The sequence below is a fragment of the Planococcus citri genome, chromosome 2 (assembly GCF_950023065.1).
Source record: "Planococcus citri chromosome 2, ihPlaCitr1.1, whole genome shotgun sequence".
Lineage (NCBI taxonomy): Eukaryota > Metazoa > Arthropoda > Insecta > Hemiptera > Pseudococcidae > Planococcus > Planococcus citri.
Window position 1 is genome coordinate 6,962,405 of NC_088678.1, and position 19,886 is coordinate 6,982,290.

The 19,886-nt window shown below is 38.0% G+C and overlaps 1 protein-coding gene across 2 annotated transcripts in view; it reads left to right on the forward strand.

The window, feature by feature from the left end:
- Positions 1–19,886, forward strand: part of LOC135834409 (uncharacterized) — a 532,193-nt gene that overhangs the window by 129,304 nt on the left and 383,003 nt on the right. Inside the window, exon 1 of one of the 2 annotated variants that reach the window (XM_065348274.1) lies at positions 9,847–10,289. The exons of the other annotated variant lie outside the window; for it this stretch is intronic. The gene's annotated coding sequence lies outside the window, so the exon portion shown is untranslated. Of the gene's footprint in view, positions 1–9,846; positions 10,290–19,886 lie in introns of those variants that run through there. 2 annotated transcript variants of the gene reach the window in all.

Here is a 19,886-nt window from a genome sequence, read left to right on the forward strand (position 1 = left end):
GTTGGGGTCAACGAACTTTAATTTGACCATTGCCCCAGTGTATTTTCCAGGAAAACGGCTAAAAACATCTTTAAATTGGAGTAGCTCCTCCAGCGCCTCTTCCGACTCAGCTCTCGTGATTCTCCCTTCTCGTACCGCCTCACCCAAATACCTCTTAAGATTTCTCTCAAAGATATCTGGACCATCGTCCTTAGGCCTACCGTCCCTTCTAAAAAAGCTATGTAGGTCTGCTCGAGATACAATCTCAATGGACTCAGGTTCGTACTCGTCTACAATCTGAATTTGGTTTGCAGAAACATCCTCCTCCCTGTACTCACTTCTCTTGACAAAAGCTACTTCTTCTGCTCTGTTCGTACCTGGGGGCTTACATTTAGCAGTACCTGTTTTCATGTTTGTAGTTATTTCGAGCTTCTCGAGTGATTTGGAACCAATCAGTAACAACTTGTTGTCACCAGGCATCACGAAAAATGGCACCTTAATCTTGTGCTTACCGAACTTTAGAGGCACTACTATCGCTTTCTTCCAAGTTCTCACCGTTTGATTGTTCGCCAGTCTGCATTGCAATACTCTTTTCAAATGAATAAACTCGATTTTATCTTTATAATTATTTATTAACATATTTGCACATGACTCAGACATTATATTAGGTGTAGCACCGGAATCCAATTGTACGTACAGTTTTAAATCAGCAAACCACAATGGCACCACACAAGACTTCGCTTCTTCAAAGTTCTCGATCTGGCTTCTCACTAGTGGCTCGACAGTACTTGGATCCGTACGCTTCTCATCAATTACGTCATTTTCCAGCGGGCTGCTCTGAACTGCATCCGCCTGATTGACCGTAACTGCTTCTTGATTGACTCTTGCCCCATCCGATTGCGTTGATTCTTCTTCTCCAGAACTTTCTTCGATGGCTTCGCCTTTTTTGTTCTTCCAGGCTTTACACACCATTTTCACTTTCTTCTGCCAATCAGGTGACAGCTTAACTTCCATCTTGGTGAGGTCTTCAATGATTTGCGCCAACGGCCGGCTACTCTCTGGCATTTTTGCTTTTGTTTTTTCAACCGACTCTTTGGTGGTTACCAAGTAATCACCATCCGACTCAGTAACAACTTCCGCAGACAAGTTCGTGCTTGTTTCGACACATAAATTCTCAGAATTAAAAACTGACTTTTTTGGCTTAAACTTGTAATTGTAGCACTTTTTCAACTCGAATAATAGGTCTTTCTCGCCAGTTTCATTAGGCATGTATCGACTCCCTTTCTTTTGAAGTCTGTTATCTCGCGGAATAATCTTGCCATCTTTGTCAGGTTGAAACTTCAACCTGCCATCTTCGAGCTTGTTCAGTCTAATGAACACTGCTGCCGGCGACCACCACAATGTGACGGTTTCATTATCACAAACCTCCTCAAAGATCCTCCTCCAAGCATAATAACGTTTCGCCGTCACTCCTCGATTGTTTTTTCCAGCTGGAAAAATCATGGGAAAAAGCAACTTAATATCTTCAATGCCTTTCTCCTTCAGAGTGAAAATTACTTCTCGTAGTATGCGTCTCATATGGCTATCTCGAATACTACCTTTATTTATTTCATACGTGCCCAATGACAAAATTACTCTTTTTTTAGTAAATTCTCTTTTTTTGACATGTTCACGCACGGTTGCCATCGTACAGTTCTCAGAAATTTTTTCAACGCTACTCTTGCTTTCTTTTTTAGCATCGTCTCCGCTACCGTTGTTTTTAGCTCTAGCTTTTGTAATTTCGATTAATAATTGCGCGAATGCGTCGCCAACTAAGTCAAACTCTTCGTAGGGGAGATCGGGCTCGGGGGGGGCTGTGGCTCTTTTCTTTTTTAAGCCTGCGTCACGTCGTCGTTTAAAGACGACGTCTGAGAACCGTCATCAGACACCTCATCCTCAGAGTAAGGTGGATCATCCGGATTCATCTCAGAATAGCCTGCATCAGCCTCATTGGTGGTACCACCGTCTCTCGCTCTACGATCACGTCTGGCATCTCCTTTGTTGTCGTCTCTTTTCGAGTTTGAGCCAGAAGCTGCGGCTCCGGAGTCGTTAGTACGTCTTCGCGAATCTTCTCTGTTATCGCGGTTATCTCGAGAATTGCGAGTATCGTCGCGACTGCGCGTTCGGTTATCGCGATTGTCGCGTGAATCTCTGTTATCGCGAGTGTCGCGGCTGTCACGTGAATCTCGATTATCACGTGTATTTCGAGCGTCTCGGTTGTCAGATCTAGCTCTGTCGTCTCTACGGCCATTGTTGTCATTTGACCTATAACCACCGCCATTGTTACGTCTCGTATCCGCCGAGTTTGCTCTAGCGCCGTTGTTGTTACTAGCGCCTCTCTGCCAGTTATCGTTCGTACGATTTCTACGATTAACTTGAGGTTGAGCATTATCTTGAACTCTGAGCTGCAAGTTCGGTACTCCTTCAATGAACTCCTCGTTTTGAGTCATTTCTATGAGACGTCTCGCAAACAAAACAATATCGTTACGCTCCTCATTCGTAATCCTAGTTCTTAAAATTGGATTAATTCGCGGATATACTGCATTTATCATTTGCCATTCGGTGGTTTGCACATTCGAGACTACTCGCAACCAGCGCAGCGCAACTGTTGCCATATCAGTAGAACGTGTAGCAGGAAGTACTACTGCTCTAACGTGACTCATTGCATCTTCCTGACGCTGCTGGCTCCACATTGCTTGCAAGAACGATTGTCTCAACGCTTTGTACGATTTTTCGGTACCGGTGTTCGCTTTCCAGGTAGCCGCTTTCGGGTGTGTTACTAGTTGCCTAAACATACTAATATACATCGTCTCATTCGCATACATACTCTCCATTGCCTCCTCAAATTGGCGCACGAAGAGATGCGGCTCAAACTCATTACTCTCATCGTAAATAATTTTTAATACTTGCAGCGTGCCTAACTTTGCTGCACAATTTCCCGCACCGTAGTTGATATTCTCGTTTAGCGGCTCATATGCAATTCTCAGCCCTAAGGCATTGCATTGCATAGATCTTATTAATTCAGCTTCGCTTCTGTGAGGCTGCGCATCGTTACTCAAACTTCCAAACGAATCTCCTCGACCCTCAGGTCTCGATTGCGCACTGTTCGATCGCGCATTGTTGGATTGCGCGTTATTCTGCTCAAATCTCACATCTTGTTGCGAAGCTTGTCGCGTTCTCATTTGGGGACCCTGCTGCCATCTTGCAGGAATGTCCTGCCACTGAAAGTGGTTGTCAACCCCGAATCTTCGGCCATCGGGTGGTACAGGGTCACTTTGGGGAATGTTAGAGCCAGTTTGAGCTTGTGAGAGTGGCCTCCCGCCTTGCGGCGCCTCAGCCTGACGCTCATTTTCCAACTCAACGACTCTTTGCGTCAATAATCGAATTAAACCGGCGTCTCGCTGCCTCGCTTGTCTCTCAACACGAATCTCATCGGCCAGCACCGCAACCGCATCCATCGTTTGCGTCATTCTCAGACCTTCATTATGAATCTCATCACCGATACGATTTATAAGCCTAGAGTGATTGGTACCCCATGCCTGTGCCATTTGGCGCATTCGAGCGGTACTCGCTGTATCTCTATCTATTATATTATTTTGAATCTCACGGTATATTGTTTCCAAATCAACACGAGTACGCGATAATTCGGTCTCAATACATTCGGTTCTATGGTCTAAGATTTCGCAATTATCGCGCAAATTAGGTATTTGCGCATTAACGTACGCGTCTGTAGCAGTTTCCGGTCGTCTACTTTCTACTCGGATAAGCTGGTGCTCAACGCCTAAATTCACCGGCCTAAAATCAAATCTTCGAATAGCTACGTTCACGCTCGGACGTGCGCGTGTAACTGCTGGTCTAGTCATTGTTTCAACTTCCTGTTGAAAATTATTTTGAGCTCGTCGCGACGCGTCTCTAGTGCCTACTGGTGGCTGAACATTTGCGAGGGGGTCTACAGCAGAGTAGGGAGGAGGTGCACTCGGGTCCCTAGGTCTATTCTCGGATGGTAAAAAACCACCAAATAACGTCTCCCGGGGCCTAGTTCTTACGTTATTTAGGCTCAACTCCCTAAATCTACTCGCCATTTGCGCCTGCGCTTCTTCCTCGATGCTCATGGTGACATTTTCGACTGTCACCCCATAGACAGGTTCGCTACTCGCTCTTACACTTCTAGGGGGTGGTAGGGGGCTGATGCGCCTCGCAGTAGGCCTTTGCACCGCACTTTGGCTACCACTGGATTCACGACGCGATTCAGGGTTGTCTGAGACAGTCACCGTTCGTCCAGACTCCCTAGAACTCGATCGCCTCGGATTTATCGTCCTATTTAGTAAATCTTCAGCTTGCAGGTTTTGACCTGCAGCCGAATCGACATTATCTTGGTTTAAAGCTTGCTGTACATCAGCGTCGAGGCTATCCAACAGGCTTTGCATTGGGTTTGGCTCAGGTCTACTCACGACAGGTTCAGACTCAGCTTCATTTTGCACATTTGGAGCAGGTTCGTTCCTGCTCGAATTTGCCAAATTGGACATTGCTTGATGCATGTTCAATTCTGCTTGCGCCTCAGCTTCGTCTCTGTTCGTCTCACTACTCTCACTTTCAAGCCTCGCTTGCTTTCTAGGTGCTTCCGAGCCTGCACTATTCTCATTTCTTCTCCTCGGAAAAGTTTCGTGAATTCTTTGGGTACAGGCCACTGCCGCATCTCTCGGTTGTCTTTGAGGGATTTGGGAAGCACTGGGAGTAGCTACACGATTACCATTAACGTTAGAGCCTATATTGCGACGATAATCCTCTAATGATTCTAAATTATTTCCAGAATTCGATCTACTCAAAGAATTAGAGGAGCCACGCCCACCTCTGTTGGAACTCATTTTACTCAAAAATCAGGTAAATAATACTCAAATTAGGTAAGCAAACTTTCGTTTACTTCAAGAAAAATCCGGCTAAATAACGTCTACTCTCTTTGTTGCAGGACAGAACTGCACACAAATCAAGCAGGAATGGACTTGACCAGGTTAGTACAATCTTGCACAAAAGTGCAAATTTTCACTTTTTCACTACCAAAAAATACTTCGCGAATTACGAACGATCGCGAATAAACGAATAACTTAACGAAATAATAAAACATTCACCACTAACCTGGTTACACATGGGTTTGTCCGATCCGCATCCGAGCAACTTCGTTCCACTTTGCACAGTTGTGCAAACTTTCACTTCTCAACCTGCTCAGAACTTCTCAGAAAGAAACACCACGTTTATGGCGCCAATGTTAGGGTAAAACAGAGGGTTCTTATGGTTTAGGGGAAAAGTCTTACTTATGCCACCTGGTACCTTAACCCTAAAACAACCCAGTTCGTATAGAACACTGAACCCGCAAGGTATGAATACCTATCTCAGTCTACCCAACTACTACTCTCCACAGCTCGTCGTAAATCAATGATCAACACAAATACATACGTTTCACCATATATTTATATCTCTCATTTGATGTACAGTGAATAAGAACGTTGCTACGATAACTATTCAATACCCTTCGTTTACACGAAAGATTCTGCTGGTAATAAAGGCGTTTCCTAACAGACAGAGTTGGCATAAGCCAGCGTTAAACTTATTACTACTCTTTATGAAGATGGTTAGAAAACTGCAAGGCGGCTCGCTTCGGCAATCTCGGCCGTCGTCTCCACTGAACCAGTACACCAGATGGCGCTGTACCGGTTGCAGTGTTGCCGCCTGCCTGGGCATCAAATTACCACTGTAGAGTGGTAACATGGAGTCCCAAGTACCCTCTACATTTGGAAACTTAAAATTTCCCCAAAATGTCATCAAATTAAGTTGGAAAGTCAAAATTTACCCTGAAACTAATATCTTTTAAAGTCTCCAGCAACTTTTTGAAAATTACTGGAGTCTCCAGTAGATTTTTGAAACTTGAAATTTCCCCAAAATTTTATTAAACGAAGATGGAAAGCCAAAATTTACTCTGCATTTAAATTTTAACACCCTCTGAAGACGACTTCAGGTGGGCTCGAATTATTTTGGAGACTCCAGCGACTTTTTGAAAATTACTGGAGTCAATTGAAATCAGTTTGCAGAATTAATTTTGGCTTTCATCTCCATTTTGAAGAAATTTTGGGAAATTTCAAGTTTCAAAAATGTACTGGAGGCTCCAGTAATTTTCAAAAAGTTGCCGGAGGCTCCAAAACGACTTGAATTCCACCCGCAGTTGACTTCGTAGTGTATTGAAATTAGTTTTCAGAGTAAATTGCGGCTTTCCAACTCCATTTGATGAAATTCTGTGGAATTTAGAGTTTCAAAAATCTGCTGGAGGCCCCAGAGGCCAGAACCACTCAAAACGGTTTGAAACAGTTTTCAATCTATTTGGCAAGTCAAGAAAATAGGGTATATCTCGAATTTCAGTTTTATTGGTTAATTGAGTAAAATTGTGTTTTTCCCATCATTTTTGTCTCAGCCTCCAGCAAATTTTTGAAAATTACTGGAGCCTCCAGTAGATTTTTGAAACTTGAAATTTCCCAAAATTTCTTCAAGGTGGAGATGGAAAGCCAAAATTTATTCTGCAAACTAATTTCTATAGACTCCAGTAATTTTCAAAAATTCACTGGAGGCTCCAAAATGACTTGAGCCCACCTGAAGTCGTCTTCAGAGGATGTTGAGATTGAAGTGCAGAGTAAATTTCGGCTTTCCAACTTCGTTTGATGAAATTTTGTGCGAATCTCAAGTTTTAAAAATCTGGTGGAGACTCCAGTAATTTTCGAAAAGTCGCTGGAGGCTCCAAAACGACTTGAAATCCGCATGCAGCCAACTTTGTAGCGTATTGAAAGTAATTCGCAAAATGAATTTCGGCTTTCCATCTCCATTATTGATGAAATTTTGGGAAATTTCGAGTTTCAAAAATCTGCTGGAGGCTCCAGAACTGCTCAAAACTGTATGAAACCGTTTCCAATCGATTTGGCAGGTCCAAAATTGTGTATATCCCAAATTTCAGCTTTCTTGGTCAATTTGGTAAAATTTTGATTTTTTCCCTCATTTTTTACTCAAATTTGATTTTCAAAAATTCACCAAAAATCGAAAAAGGCACTTTAGCACTTGAAATTTTGACAGGTGATAAAAGCTGTTGCCTGATCTTTCGATCTGCCTTTGTACGGTACAAAAAATTTCGTGCAAGTCTCATGCTGGAATGCAAAATCTGCTGATCGGCTGACATGTCAATCAAAATGGCCGCCATTTTGTGAGTAGGGTCAGTCTTCTTTTAAGTACGGTACAAGTGCTAGAAATTTTCCTTAGGACTTCCCCTTTTCGGAAAAAAGTTGGCCCGGATGATCGACCGGGAGGGGGGGTGCAATTGATCCTTAAGCGACCTCCCCGACTAAATGTTTTCATAGAGAATTCAAAAAATGAGTACCTATAAGTATAGAAAATTAAAAAAAAAATCATTTTGGACCAAAAAGTATTGCGTAAAAAGCAGCAAATTTTGAATTTTAAAAATTTCCCAATATTCTTAAAATAAGGAGTAGAGAGATGAATGTCTCAAAATGTCTCAAAATGGCATTTTCCTCACAATAGGTGGTGTACGTATTGAGCATGTTTAGAGTGAAATCTCAAAATTCCAGGAAAAAAATGTTTCTTTTGATTTTCGGTGAAATTTTTGAAATTTTTTATTTTAGCAGCCAATATTTTTTTATTAAAAAGTGTTCATTTTTTGAAATGGAATATAAATTTTTGTATAAGTAAAACTTTTGTGAACTGCAGTGAAGATTTATGAAAATTACTTTAAAAATACGATGCTATGTACTTCAAAATGTCAAAAAAATCATCATGAAAACCATAGCAAAAAACTCCCTAAACATTACAAAATCCATTTAAAATCAAAAAGTAGTTATCAACGCTGTGAAAATCTTTTAAAGTGTTGTAAAAATTATTTTTCATAAAATTCTATAAAATCCTGTGAAAAAATCATAATTTTTTAAAACGTTCAATTATTGTAAAATTTCTGAATTTCGATGCTATAATGTAGTGTATCTGTGGACGTAAATACAAAATAATGGAAATTCAACTACCATTTCCCAAGAGAGTTGGCCTGAAGCTGGAATTTTTTTCAATTTTGAACGAAAATTTTCAATCTAATTGCACAAATAGAAAAATATTTCAACACTAACATATTTTTTAATCAATAATAATTCTCGATAACGGTTTCATTTTCATGCATCTCCTTCTCTTCCCTACCTTTTCCAAAAATACGTCAGAAAAATAACATTTTTCGTCTTTTAAAATTTTTTTTTTTTTCTGAAGATGAGCTAGAAAAAAATTTATACTTTGAAAGAAAATTTAAGTCTCGTGGGACTTTGTAAATAAACGAGAGAAATTGAGAGATTGCTTTGCTGGACCTTCAGAAAATAATTTTTTTCATTGATAAGTACCTACTGTTTATTTTTGTAAAAAATATGAGAATTCGAATGGGTAAATAAAATTTTTTGTACGCCCCTAGAAAGGACGATAAAGGTAAAAAATTGCACAAATTCGCTGTAACAGATTTGAAACAATTCTACTGAAATCGTCTTGATTTTTTTTCAATTTTCGAGTACGTAAATAAGTAGGTACCTATACCTACCTAATTTGTATTTGAACGTTTTTGAAACCAATATCTTTTTTCTAAAACAATCAAATTTCTAAGATAAAATTCACGTGGGCGTATTTCCAGTATTATTAATTTCGTTATCGCATGTTTTTGAGAAAATTTCGATCCAACCCACGACTCACTAAAAAAAAAACCAGACGATTTGAGTAATTCAAATTTGAATTTCTCGAACGTCTCTCTTATAAAAATTTTTTCCATCTCATTTCCTTCCTTCTTCAACGCAAATTTCAGCCTCGTTTGGAAATTTCCACAAGCATAAATTTATCTCGGTATAAATTTTATTTCTCATCCGCGGAACACGCATCATTCGTCAAAATCATTTACATTACGCAAAACTATACGTAGAACACACGTTAGAATTCATACTTCCCCCCTCACCTCATCTCGAACCAAAATGTTATTTCATCGGGGGTAAAAATAACGACGAATTTTCATACAAAAAAAAAAAAAAGAGAGACGAGGAAAAAAACCCTCGCTGCTGACAAAACGACGAATACATGGCGCGTGAAATAGCTGTTGCACCTGTTTTTTAGAAAATCATTTGTGTGTTTCGTTTCGCGAAAGCACCTTCGTTGATGCCTGATGGTGAAAAGCGACGAGGTAAAGAGTCAGACGTACACAGAGCGAGAGATCTGCGAAATTCGCAAACGACGAAATTGTCGCTGTCAAGTCGTTTGAAAAATAACACGAAGTTGACTGATGGCAACCTGCTAGGGGAGCGAGGGGGCGGAAGGGGGACACCCAAAGAGTGGGCAGACATAGTGCCAGAGATACGACTAGCTAGAGAGAGTGCGAAAGCCAGCGAAAAAGTCTTTCTTAATGTATACGAATCATTCAAAAAGTTACGCTCAGCACAAAAGTAACACGATATCGGCATTAGCATCGTTGATTATCCGCTAATTAGCGAAATATCACTCGATCTATACGCTTTTCTCTCATAGTCTCTCAAACAAGGTTAAAAACCCTCTCTAACCCCTTTTCACGTGTATCTAAGCGAGGCTGAATGCAGTGCAGGGGGGTGGGGGATGATGGCTAGAGGGTCGAAACGCGCGTTAGGGGTGTCTATGAAATTGTGTGCTTCCAAACGTCACGTTGTGATGATAACTTGGGCTTTTTCCCCCCTTCCTTGCCTGTCTCTCATCGTCGTGTAGTGCGCCGGGTTTGTTTTCGCTTCGTGTCTCGTCGTGCTCGAGTTCAGTTTTAAACGCCGAGTAAGATGTTTAGTCGGGTTTAGTTTTTTGTTAGCTGTATTGCGAGATACACCGTACGTCTTTTGTTCAGCTGTGTTCGGCTTTTATTTTCGAAGACGAGTTTCGTGTTAGTATTTTGACGAGTTTTTTTGGTTTCTTTTTTCGCGGTTTTTCTTCGGATATTTTTTAAACATTTTTTTGATTTATTTTTATCGCGGAAGTGTGTGGTTATATCGGACTCGACGAGGTTTTTTATTCGTGTGTTTTAGAGGTACTTAGATAATTTTTTGGCGTGGAAAATTTTCGAATTTATTTTTGTACTTATTTTTTAAAGCTTGCTTTTGTGAATTTTGTTTCCTCGATTTGATTGGATTATATTTGTGAAACGTTCATATTTTCTGCTAATTTTCATCGAGTGATGGAAATTTGCTTAAATGGTGAGTAATTTTTCAAGTTTACTTAGTTGTTATTTTTGTGTAATTTTAGTCAATTAGGAGCTTCGAAGTACTTTTAATTGATGTGTGTGATGAGAAATGGATCAAAAGAATGGATTTATTGAGGAAAAAAAGTATTACATAATAAGACATAACAAGTGAACCTTCAGAATTCTTCGTACTCTCCAATTTGAATATAACCAAGCAATACCGAAAAAGAATTTCTTGAAAAGTTAAAATCTCCATAAGCGAAATTTCACATACCTACTTAAAATTCATTTTTGGGTTTTTTGAAAATTTTTGGAAAATTAAAAAAATTAAAAAAAATTATTTTAAGGGCAAAAAGTGAACCAATGTGAATAATTTATTCAATTGAATTCCCATACATCAACAATAATACAAGTTTCGAGCCATTCTGAAGCCTACTTGGGGTCTATAATTTTTTTCAGAAATTCCAAATGGCTCTGGAAAAACCAAAAATGTACATTGGCACCTATAACTTTGATCGGTGCTCACTGGGCACTCTCTCGATCGTTTTAAGTGGTTACATCGACATTTTTGCAGTGTAAGGTTCAAAAGTGAATTTTTGACCAATTTACGAATTCCAGAAAATCTGAAAAAAATCAAATTTTCAAAGAACGTGTATTTTGAATGGATTTTTTTACAAGATATCGTCTGGCGGGTCCACAAGATCCCTAGACCCAAAAATAATTTCAAGTTGATCTTTTTGGAGCCTCTAGCGAGCTTTGAAAATTCTCCAGAAAATCGTTCTTGAAGGGTCAAAAATCATACTGATGTTCATTTTTGGCCATTTCAAAATGCTTTGAAATCTCTAGAGAAATTTGAAAACTCGCTGGAGGCTCCAAAAAGACCGAATTATAATTTTTTCGAGAGAGGAACCTTCCAATTCCTTTTTTGTTAGGAGGGGGGATTTCAGCAGCTCACCAAGAATTAGTTTTATGAAATAATTCACTTCTGAACTCTCATAATCCTGTAATTTCACGGTAATCTCCCAAAAACGCGAAAAAGTGCTAAACTGCTTAATAATAAGCATCGACCAAAGTTATACGCGCTGAAGCTCATTTTTGGCCCTTTCAAAATGCTTTGAAATTTCTGGAGAAATTCGAAAACTCGCTGGAGACTCTAAAAATGTTAAACAACTTTTTCGAGGCAGGAAACGTCTAATCCCTTCTGGGGGGAGGGGGGATTTCGACAGCTAACCAAGAATCAGTTTCACAAAATGACAATTTAATTAAAATGTAACGGGATCAGATATTACAAGGGAGAGGGTCCAATTTTGAAGAAATTCATTTTGTGTTTTGTGATTTTGAAATTCAGAAAAAAGTTTACTAAAAATGAAATTTTCGGAAATTTTCAACCATCTGTCTACAAAGTTGCTCTGAAAAATTTCCATTTTGCCTAAAAAATGTAAAGGGTATTCCTGGTTAAGATAGGTGAAATGGCCCTGTTCTCAGATTTGGAAAATCATGATGGATTATTGTTGGGTACCTCCAATAAAAATTTTCGAGCGGAATTTCCGCCCCCCAACCCACCCCCCTTGGTCAGTATAGCCAAAAAACGCGTTTTTTGCGCGAAAAATTCGGTATCCATGAGTGGTGAGGATAAAATTCTGGTACCACGCGGAATGTGTAGGGAAAGCCTGGGCCTTTCAACACGATTTTTTTCAAAATTTTTTATCGTAGTGGTGGGGGTAAAATTGACAAAAGAAAACTTTGAAGCGCCACAGCTCCGAACTGAAGGGTACTACACAAAAACTGTTTTCGCCAAAATGTGTCTTTTTACTAGTACTTTCTTCCTACTGATCCATGAAATTGAAATTTTGTCTGCAAAAGGCTCCTATTTGCAAAAAACTCTGAAAAATACGCGTTTTTCGCGTTTTTTTGCAAAATTATGCGAAATATGCGAAACATGTATAGAACAAAACATGTTGAGCGTCAAATTTTACCCCAGAAAACGTGTTCAGAAGGTTGTCAAAACGCTCATCTACTGAAGTTAGCTTAGATTGTAATCATGAGCTCTCAGAATAAAAAGATACCAAAAATATTCAAATTGAGGTCAGAGCGATTCAGTTATAATTTTCACAGTCTTCTCATTTTAAACACGTTTCCACAATGCTTGGTCAAAAAAATTCTTCAAAATGAAAATATCGCAAGTCAAACTTACAAAAAGTTACCAAGAATAGGCAAATTACCCAAAAATTGTTCAGAAATCCAACTCGAAATCAGTAAGCATCTAAGCAAAAAATACAAATTTCGATTTCAATTTCAATTTTCAAAAATTTCAACAAAATCTTTTTCAAATCCAATAGGTACCATACATACATGTTCAACAAATCTGACCAAAATTCAAAAACTTGACCCATCATGAGGGACAAATTGTTTGAAAAATCAATTTTTTTTAGCATTTTTGAAGATCCTTTACCCATACTACATATTCTGTAAAAAAAAAGTATACGTTTTGTATCTTATCCATAGATTGATGTGATAAACATAGGTACCTATCATTTTATTTACAAGTATGTATAATTGAACATTTTTTTCGGGTCAGAATTTTTCTATTTTTAAAGAGAACTGTAGAAAATGAATAGAAAAAGAAATCGAGAGAAAAAATACTTATAAAATTACAAGTATTGATTTTAAAAATGGGAAAAGCAGCACTTTTGAGACAAATTCTGATAAACCTTAGGACTTTTTGACAATTTTTTCAAAAACCGTACCTTCAATCTATTTTGGCTAACACGAGATTTTACTAACCATTTTGGCATAAAATAGATTTTTTTGGATAATTCATCAGAAAAAGGCCTTTTGCCCACAATATTTCGTCAAAAAAGTGGAACTTGCAGACAATTTTGACAAAAAGCAGTAGTTTTGAAAATGTTGGCTAAAATCAGAAGTTTTTTTTCCGATACCTAGGCATGTAATTTACCTATTTATTTTGAAATAACTATTAAGAAAAAATTAAATTTTGACAATGATTTGCCAAAAACAGGATTTTTTAAGGATAATTTTTGGAAAATCAAGAATTCTTGCCAATTCAGGCAACAACATTTTTTGAACATTTTGGCAAAAAGCAGGAATTTTCTTTTGGCAATTTTTACAAAGTTAAGAGTTTTTTTTAATAATTTTGACAAAAAAGGAACTTATATTTACGATTCTGACGCAAACGAGATCTTTTTTAAAATTTAGGCAAGAGCAGAACTTTGCAGACAATTCTGGCAAAAAACGTAACACGTACTTCTTAGGATCATTTTGGCAAATGAAGGAAATTTTGAAATTTTGGCTACTAACAAAGTTTTTTGGTCATTTCTGCAAAAAATATTAGGACTTTCTTGATAACGTCAAAAAAAGGTATTTTCTCAACAATTTTGGCAAAAAACTGGGCTTTTTTGGAAATTTTGACAAAAGTTGAGATTTTTTACTTAGTTTTTTTTCACAATTTTGGCGAAAATGAGACTTTTTTTACAATTATTCTGGCGATAAGACTTTTTGAATATTTTGGCATAAAACATGTGCTTTTTTGGCAATTTTTACAAAAAGTCAAAATTTTTTGATAATTATGGCAAAAAATTGGAATTTTTGAAATTTTGGACAACAACAGGTTTTTTTGCTCATTTTTACAAAAAATATTAGGATTTTGATACTTAACTTTATTCAGAAGAAAATGTGTTTTCAACAATTATGACCAAAAATAGTAATTTTTTGATAATTTCGACAGAAGTTAGAATTTTTTTATAATTTATACAAAAATGTGACTTTTTTGATAATTTTAGCAAAAGCAGGATTTTTTGACAAGTTTGCAGTAGCGATTTTTCGCCTCATACTATGTAGCGACATCACCAACGTGACAATTATCACTTTATCAGATAGCGCACAGTGAGGTGCCATGGACCTCATCTCATGACTTTGCTGTAAAGATGTGATGTGTGCGCCCGCTTAGCTCAGTAGATGAGCGTTTTGACAACCTTCTGAACACGTTTTCTGGGGTAAAATTTGACGCTCAACATGTTTTGTTCTATACATGTTTCGCATATTTCGCATAATTTTGCAAAAAAACGCGAAAAACGCGTATTTTTCAGAGTTTTTTGCAAATAGGAGCCTTTTGCAGACAAAATTTCAATTTCATGGATCAGTAGGAAGAAAGTACTAGTAAAAAGACACATTTTGGCGAAAACAGTTTTTGTGTAGTACCCTTCAGTTCGGAGCTGTGGCGCTTCAAAGTTTTCTTTTGTCAATTTTACCCCCACCACTACGATAAAAAATTTTGAAAAAAATCGTGTTGAAAGGCCCAGGCTTTCCCTACACATTCCGCGTGGTACCAGAATTTTATCCTCACCACTCATGGATACCGAATTTTTCGCGCAAAAAACGCGTTTTTTGGCTATACTGACCAAGGGGGGTGGGTTGGGGGGCGGAAATTCCGCTCGAAAATTTTTATTGGAGGTACCCAACAATAATCCATCATGATTTTCCAAATCTGAGAACAGGGCCATTTCACCTATCTTAACCGGGAATACCCTTTGTGCAAAGACAGGGTGTCTAATGGGTCCTTCCAGTCAGGAAAAGTACCTACATATTTCTTTTTTTTTAATTCATAAAAAGTCAGGAAAAAGTCTTTTTCTTTTTGTGCCACGTTCTGGCGTTATTTTCGTCGTTTTATTATATTGTTGTGTGGTTTCTTTGTTTTATTATTATTATTTTTGAATAATTTTGTTAAAATTTGGGAATTTTTGCTTTGGCGATTGTACAGTGGACGTACATATTTTTTGGTGGTGGGAGGAGGGGTGAGGTGATCCATCGGTCTATTTTTTATTTTGAAAATGTGATTCAAAGGTCTTTCCAATCCCAATTCTATTCAAGTTTGAAATTTAGTGGCACACTCTGAAAGAGCAAAAGCGCAAAAATGTTTTAAATATGTCAACATTTCATTTTGGAATTTGAAAAACACAATTAAGTGTTGGTTTAAGCGACTCATTTCGATGTAAAAATTGAAAACTCACTCAATTTTCAACATCACGTTCCAAAAATAAACTGTTAAAGTGATCAAAAATCAAAAGTTATCCTTAGTACACAATTATTTTTTTTGACAAGATTTTGATGCTGCAAAGAAAATATGTAGTGTAAATATTTATACCTGAGCTGAAATCCCAAAACATTCCAATGATTTTTTTTTCTTAATTAAATCCTCTTTCCTTCCTCTGACAATTTGACCCTGTTTCATTTCAATTTTGTCGCAGTTTGAAAATTTTTCCTTTGCGAGTCCTTGCGCAAGTACTTCAAGCAATTGCGAAAAGGATGAGAATTTTTTTTCAAGTGATGATCAATTTGACTTTTTTGTTCCAATCTTGTTTTTACCTGGGGGGGGCTTTTAGAAATTCACCTTATCTAGCTGTTTTTTGATTCTAAATTAAAATTGTGTGATCACTCGAATTGTTTTTATTTTCATGGTCACCTGTCACCTCCCTTTAATTAAATCCTTCAAATTTCAAAAAATGTGGCTCCATCACTTCCCCACCATTTCGCGTAAAATTGGGGGGGGGGGGGCGAGCGTGTGACTCAAAAGATTTTAAAATGGGGAAAAAATTGAGCCTACTCAAATCAGCCCGTACCTTGCCAGGGGCCCACTCTCACATTTGGAATTTTTTGTAAGAATACTCTGTCTCTAAGAGACATCAGATGTCATTAGCTCAGACAGCAATATCTCGAAGACTCCAGGACTCGTATGCACTGTTATGTCTCTTCAGCCTCTCCTTCAGTTTCTTGGCAAATGCATTGAACTTTGGATGGATGGTTATCTTCTTGGCGGGTGAAGGAGTACTTCCCTGCGATTGGGGGGGGGGGGTGGAAGGGGATGAGAGAGCCTATTCGAGAAATTGACTCGACATTCGAACTTGACGCTCCAAAAACCCAAGCAAATGATATGTCACACGATATCTTCATTTTTCCCACATTTTGAGCAGATACGGGGTACATGTGGTTGTGGAGGGGGTTGAAAGGGTCTAATCGAAAAATGAATTCGATATTCGAGCTTAACGCTCCAGAAACCCAAGCAAATGATATGTCACACGATATTTTCATTCTGCCCCGAATTTGGATCCCTGTGGAAGGGGTTGAGAGAGTCTAATCGAAAAATTGACTCGATATTCGAACTTGACGCTCCAAAAACCCAAGCAAATGATATGTCACACGATATTTTCACTCTCCTTGCATTTTCGATTAAATTGAGGGGGGAAGGTCTGTGACTATGTGGAAGGGGTTATGAGTTTTTGATCAAACAATTAACTCGATATTCGAACTTGACGTTCCAAAAACCCATACAAACAATATGTCACACAATATTTTCAATTTTACCCCATTTTTGACCGAATTTTGATCCCTGTCATCCCTGTGAGAGGGGTTTGAGAGCGTCTAATCGAAAAATTAACTCGATATTAGAGCTGTACGTTCCTAAAACCCAAGCAAACGATATGTCACACGATATTTTCATTCTGCCTACATTTTCGACCAAATGGGGGGAGGGGGTGTCGATTGAGAGAGTCTAATCGAAAAATTAACTCGATATTCGAACTCTACGTTGCAGAAGCTCAAGCAAACGATGTATCACACGATATTTTCACTCTACCTACATTTTCGACCAAGAAGAGGGGGGGGGGTCTATGGAATGGGTTGTTTTAATCGGAAAATTAACTCGATATTCGCAATTCTCAATGATACGCTTTTTCGGGCAGAAAATAATTTTTTTCTGGTTGCCAATTTGGGCAAGCTTTTCAAGATACTCAAAATCCCTTAAAACCAACCCTAAACCAAGCCCAAACATAAAATTTCATTGAATTTTGTTGAAATGCCTCCCTTTTGAGATGTTCTTAGTCCATGTCCCGAGGATGAAATCAGACTTGAATGGACTCCTGGGATCCAAAAGCGAGTTTTGTGAGTGGTCCAACCCAGGGTCCCCCAAGCTGAAATAGTGATAGACTGTTTAAGCCTAATTTTCCCTTAGTTCTAAAGAAGCAGTCGCAATAGAGTTTTTCGTTCTTCTCGCAAAACCCCAAAAATGAAAAATCAACTGATGTGCAAAGCTCCGATGACATTTCGAATTAAATTAAGTTCATTCCGAATCAATCAAAATTTCAATTTTATTTTTAATTCGCATAGGTATTTATTATTGTAAAATATTCGTTTCAATATACTCGTATAAGGGGGGAAATATGCGAAAAATTCGTACCACGAAACTACCGACCACACGGTTTCAGCGAGTACGATAAAATTTAATTTCAATTAAAAGTCAGCGATGAAATTCAACATATGATAATATGTTTGCATACGCATTCGTATATAATATCGTTGAAATGTTCGCATACATTCGGTACATATGATGAAGGAAAAGTAAATCTCGGCTGTATAGAAATTTGCATAATTTTAAATAAACATTTCCCCTCGCTCACATTTTCAAGTTTGCTTTATTTTTTTTTTTGTTCTCCAGCAACTTTGTATACTATTACTCATCGTACGTATCATATCGTATAATATAGGTTAGGTACCTCTACCTACATAGGACCTACAGACCTACACACTTGTGGATATAATTATAATAGTCGAATATTCGAAAGGACCGAGGACGTCCCGGGTACCACAAAACCTCCTCACTTTTTCTCCAGCTATACCATATATGTATACGAGATTAAATAACGCGAAGAGAGAGAGAGAGAGAGAGAGAGAGAAAGAGAGAGACGACGAGGAGGAAGCACGAAGCGAAGGGCTAAACAAGCTGGAAATCTCATCGTGAAAGCAAATTCGCCATACAGCTACTCGTAATTTTACAAATACATATATACTACACAATTGTGTAGATAATACGAAAGTACACTTACTACGTACAATATCCTATCCACATTTTATAGTTCGAGGAAGAGCATCAAAAATAACCGAAAATAGCTGAACTGGGTTTTGTTGTCAAATACAAACGAACATTCGCACCCCTGCCCCCTCCCACCACCCGTCGACTGTTCGCGCAAATAAGCTTCGTGTATGTAAAGTTAACGAGTTGCCTTTGGTTATTATTAATTCATCGCGTATATGCTATTAACTTAAACGGATGAAATTATTTACCGTTGCGTTGCCGAGTTGGTTGGTATGGTTGGTGCTGATTGTGTTAGTGTGTGGTATGGTATGGCTTTTGAATGCTCGATTATAATTGCCATAGAGAATTTTGCAGCTTTTGCTGCTCGGATTGCTCGTGTCGCGTCGTCAATTCGATGATAAGCGATTCTATAGAGCGTGAATGGTGAAATGGCATGTTTGGCGGCGATTTTAGCTATAGGTAGGTACTTACTACTTAGGCTTTGCACGTGATGATTGTAGAATGAATGAAGCTTTTGAAAAGGTGGATGAGTGGTTGGGACAAGTAACTGATGCGTTTTGAAAAAAATATATTTCTTGACAAAGTCTAAAAATGAAATGGCTTTTTAAAATTTTTAAAATTCTCAAAAATTCTCTAGAAAAATCCAAAATCAAACTTCAGGTCCTGAAATTACAGGGGTTTTACGACTTGATCTTTCGATCTCATTAGGTTCCGTTCAAATCGAAGTTTGCCAGTTTAAAAGATTCACTTGTGAGCATATTTTCATTCTATCTACAGCTACAAATTATAACGTACCCTGTACCCACTCATTTTTTCCCCCTTTTTTTTTAATGGGGAAAATTGAATAAAGTTATATAGGAATTCGAATAAGTAAATATAGAAAAATATTTTCATTAGTTTTGCAAATAATAATAATAAAAAAATCTCGTCGTATATATACGCAGCTGTATGGTACTTATACATGCTACAATAACCGCAGATATTATTTTTTACATTGTGTGCCATATTATACATACTACGTACAGCAGCATCAGCATCACACACGAGATGTTATGTACAATACAAGCTATTCTACTCTTACGGTATAGTACGAGTATACCAACCAACCAACCACACGAAAGGCGAAGCTGAAATTTAGCTCTCGAACGTATAGTAACGTAGTACATATAGGTATAACGTATTATTATACCAGCAGAGATACATTTTTTTATATTCATTTTTCCTATACGCTTTGGCAGCGTACCAGGAATTGCGCTTTTATTATTTCGAAAAGCTTTTGCCTTTGTCTGCGAGTATTAGATTTAGCGAATTAAAATCTTCCAAGTTGGCTTTCCGATAGCAAATCATACGTGATTCGTTACATTACGAGTACACGAGTTCGGTATTGCGTTAGCTTAAAAGAGCTACCTGTTGGAAAAAACCTTCTATTTGCTTTATATGTAGGTACTTTATCCACATATGTACTTGTATGAGTGTGCTATTGTGTATTAGAGCTCGAATATGTATGAACTGTGTATTGTTCAATGATGGGATTTTTTGGAGTAGAGGTTTGGGTGAGGTGTGCTTTGTGTTGGTGTTTTGATGTTTTCTAAGCAGAGGTGGTTTGATTTGATCGATGAATAAAACTGTGTTCTTCAATTGGTCGTTGAAGTGACTCGATTTTTTCGTTGAGACTGAAAAGTGGGCAGTGAAAGGCGAGAAGGTATATTTTTTGTGGAAAGGGTC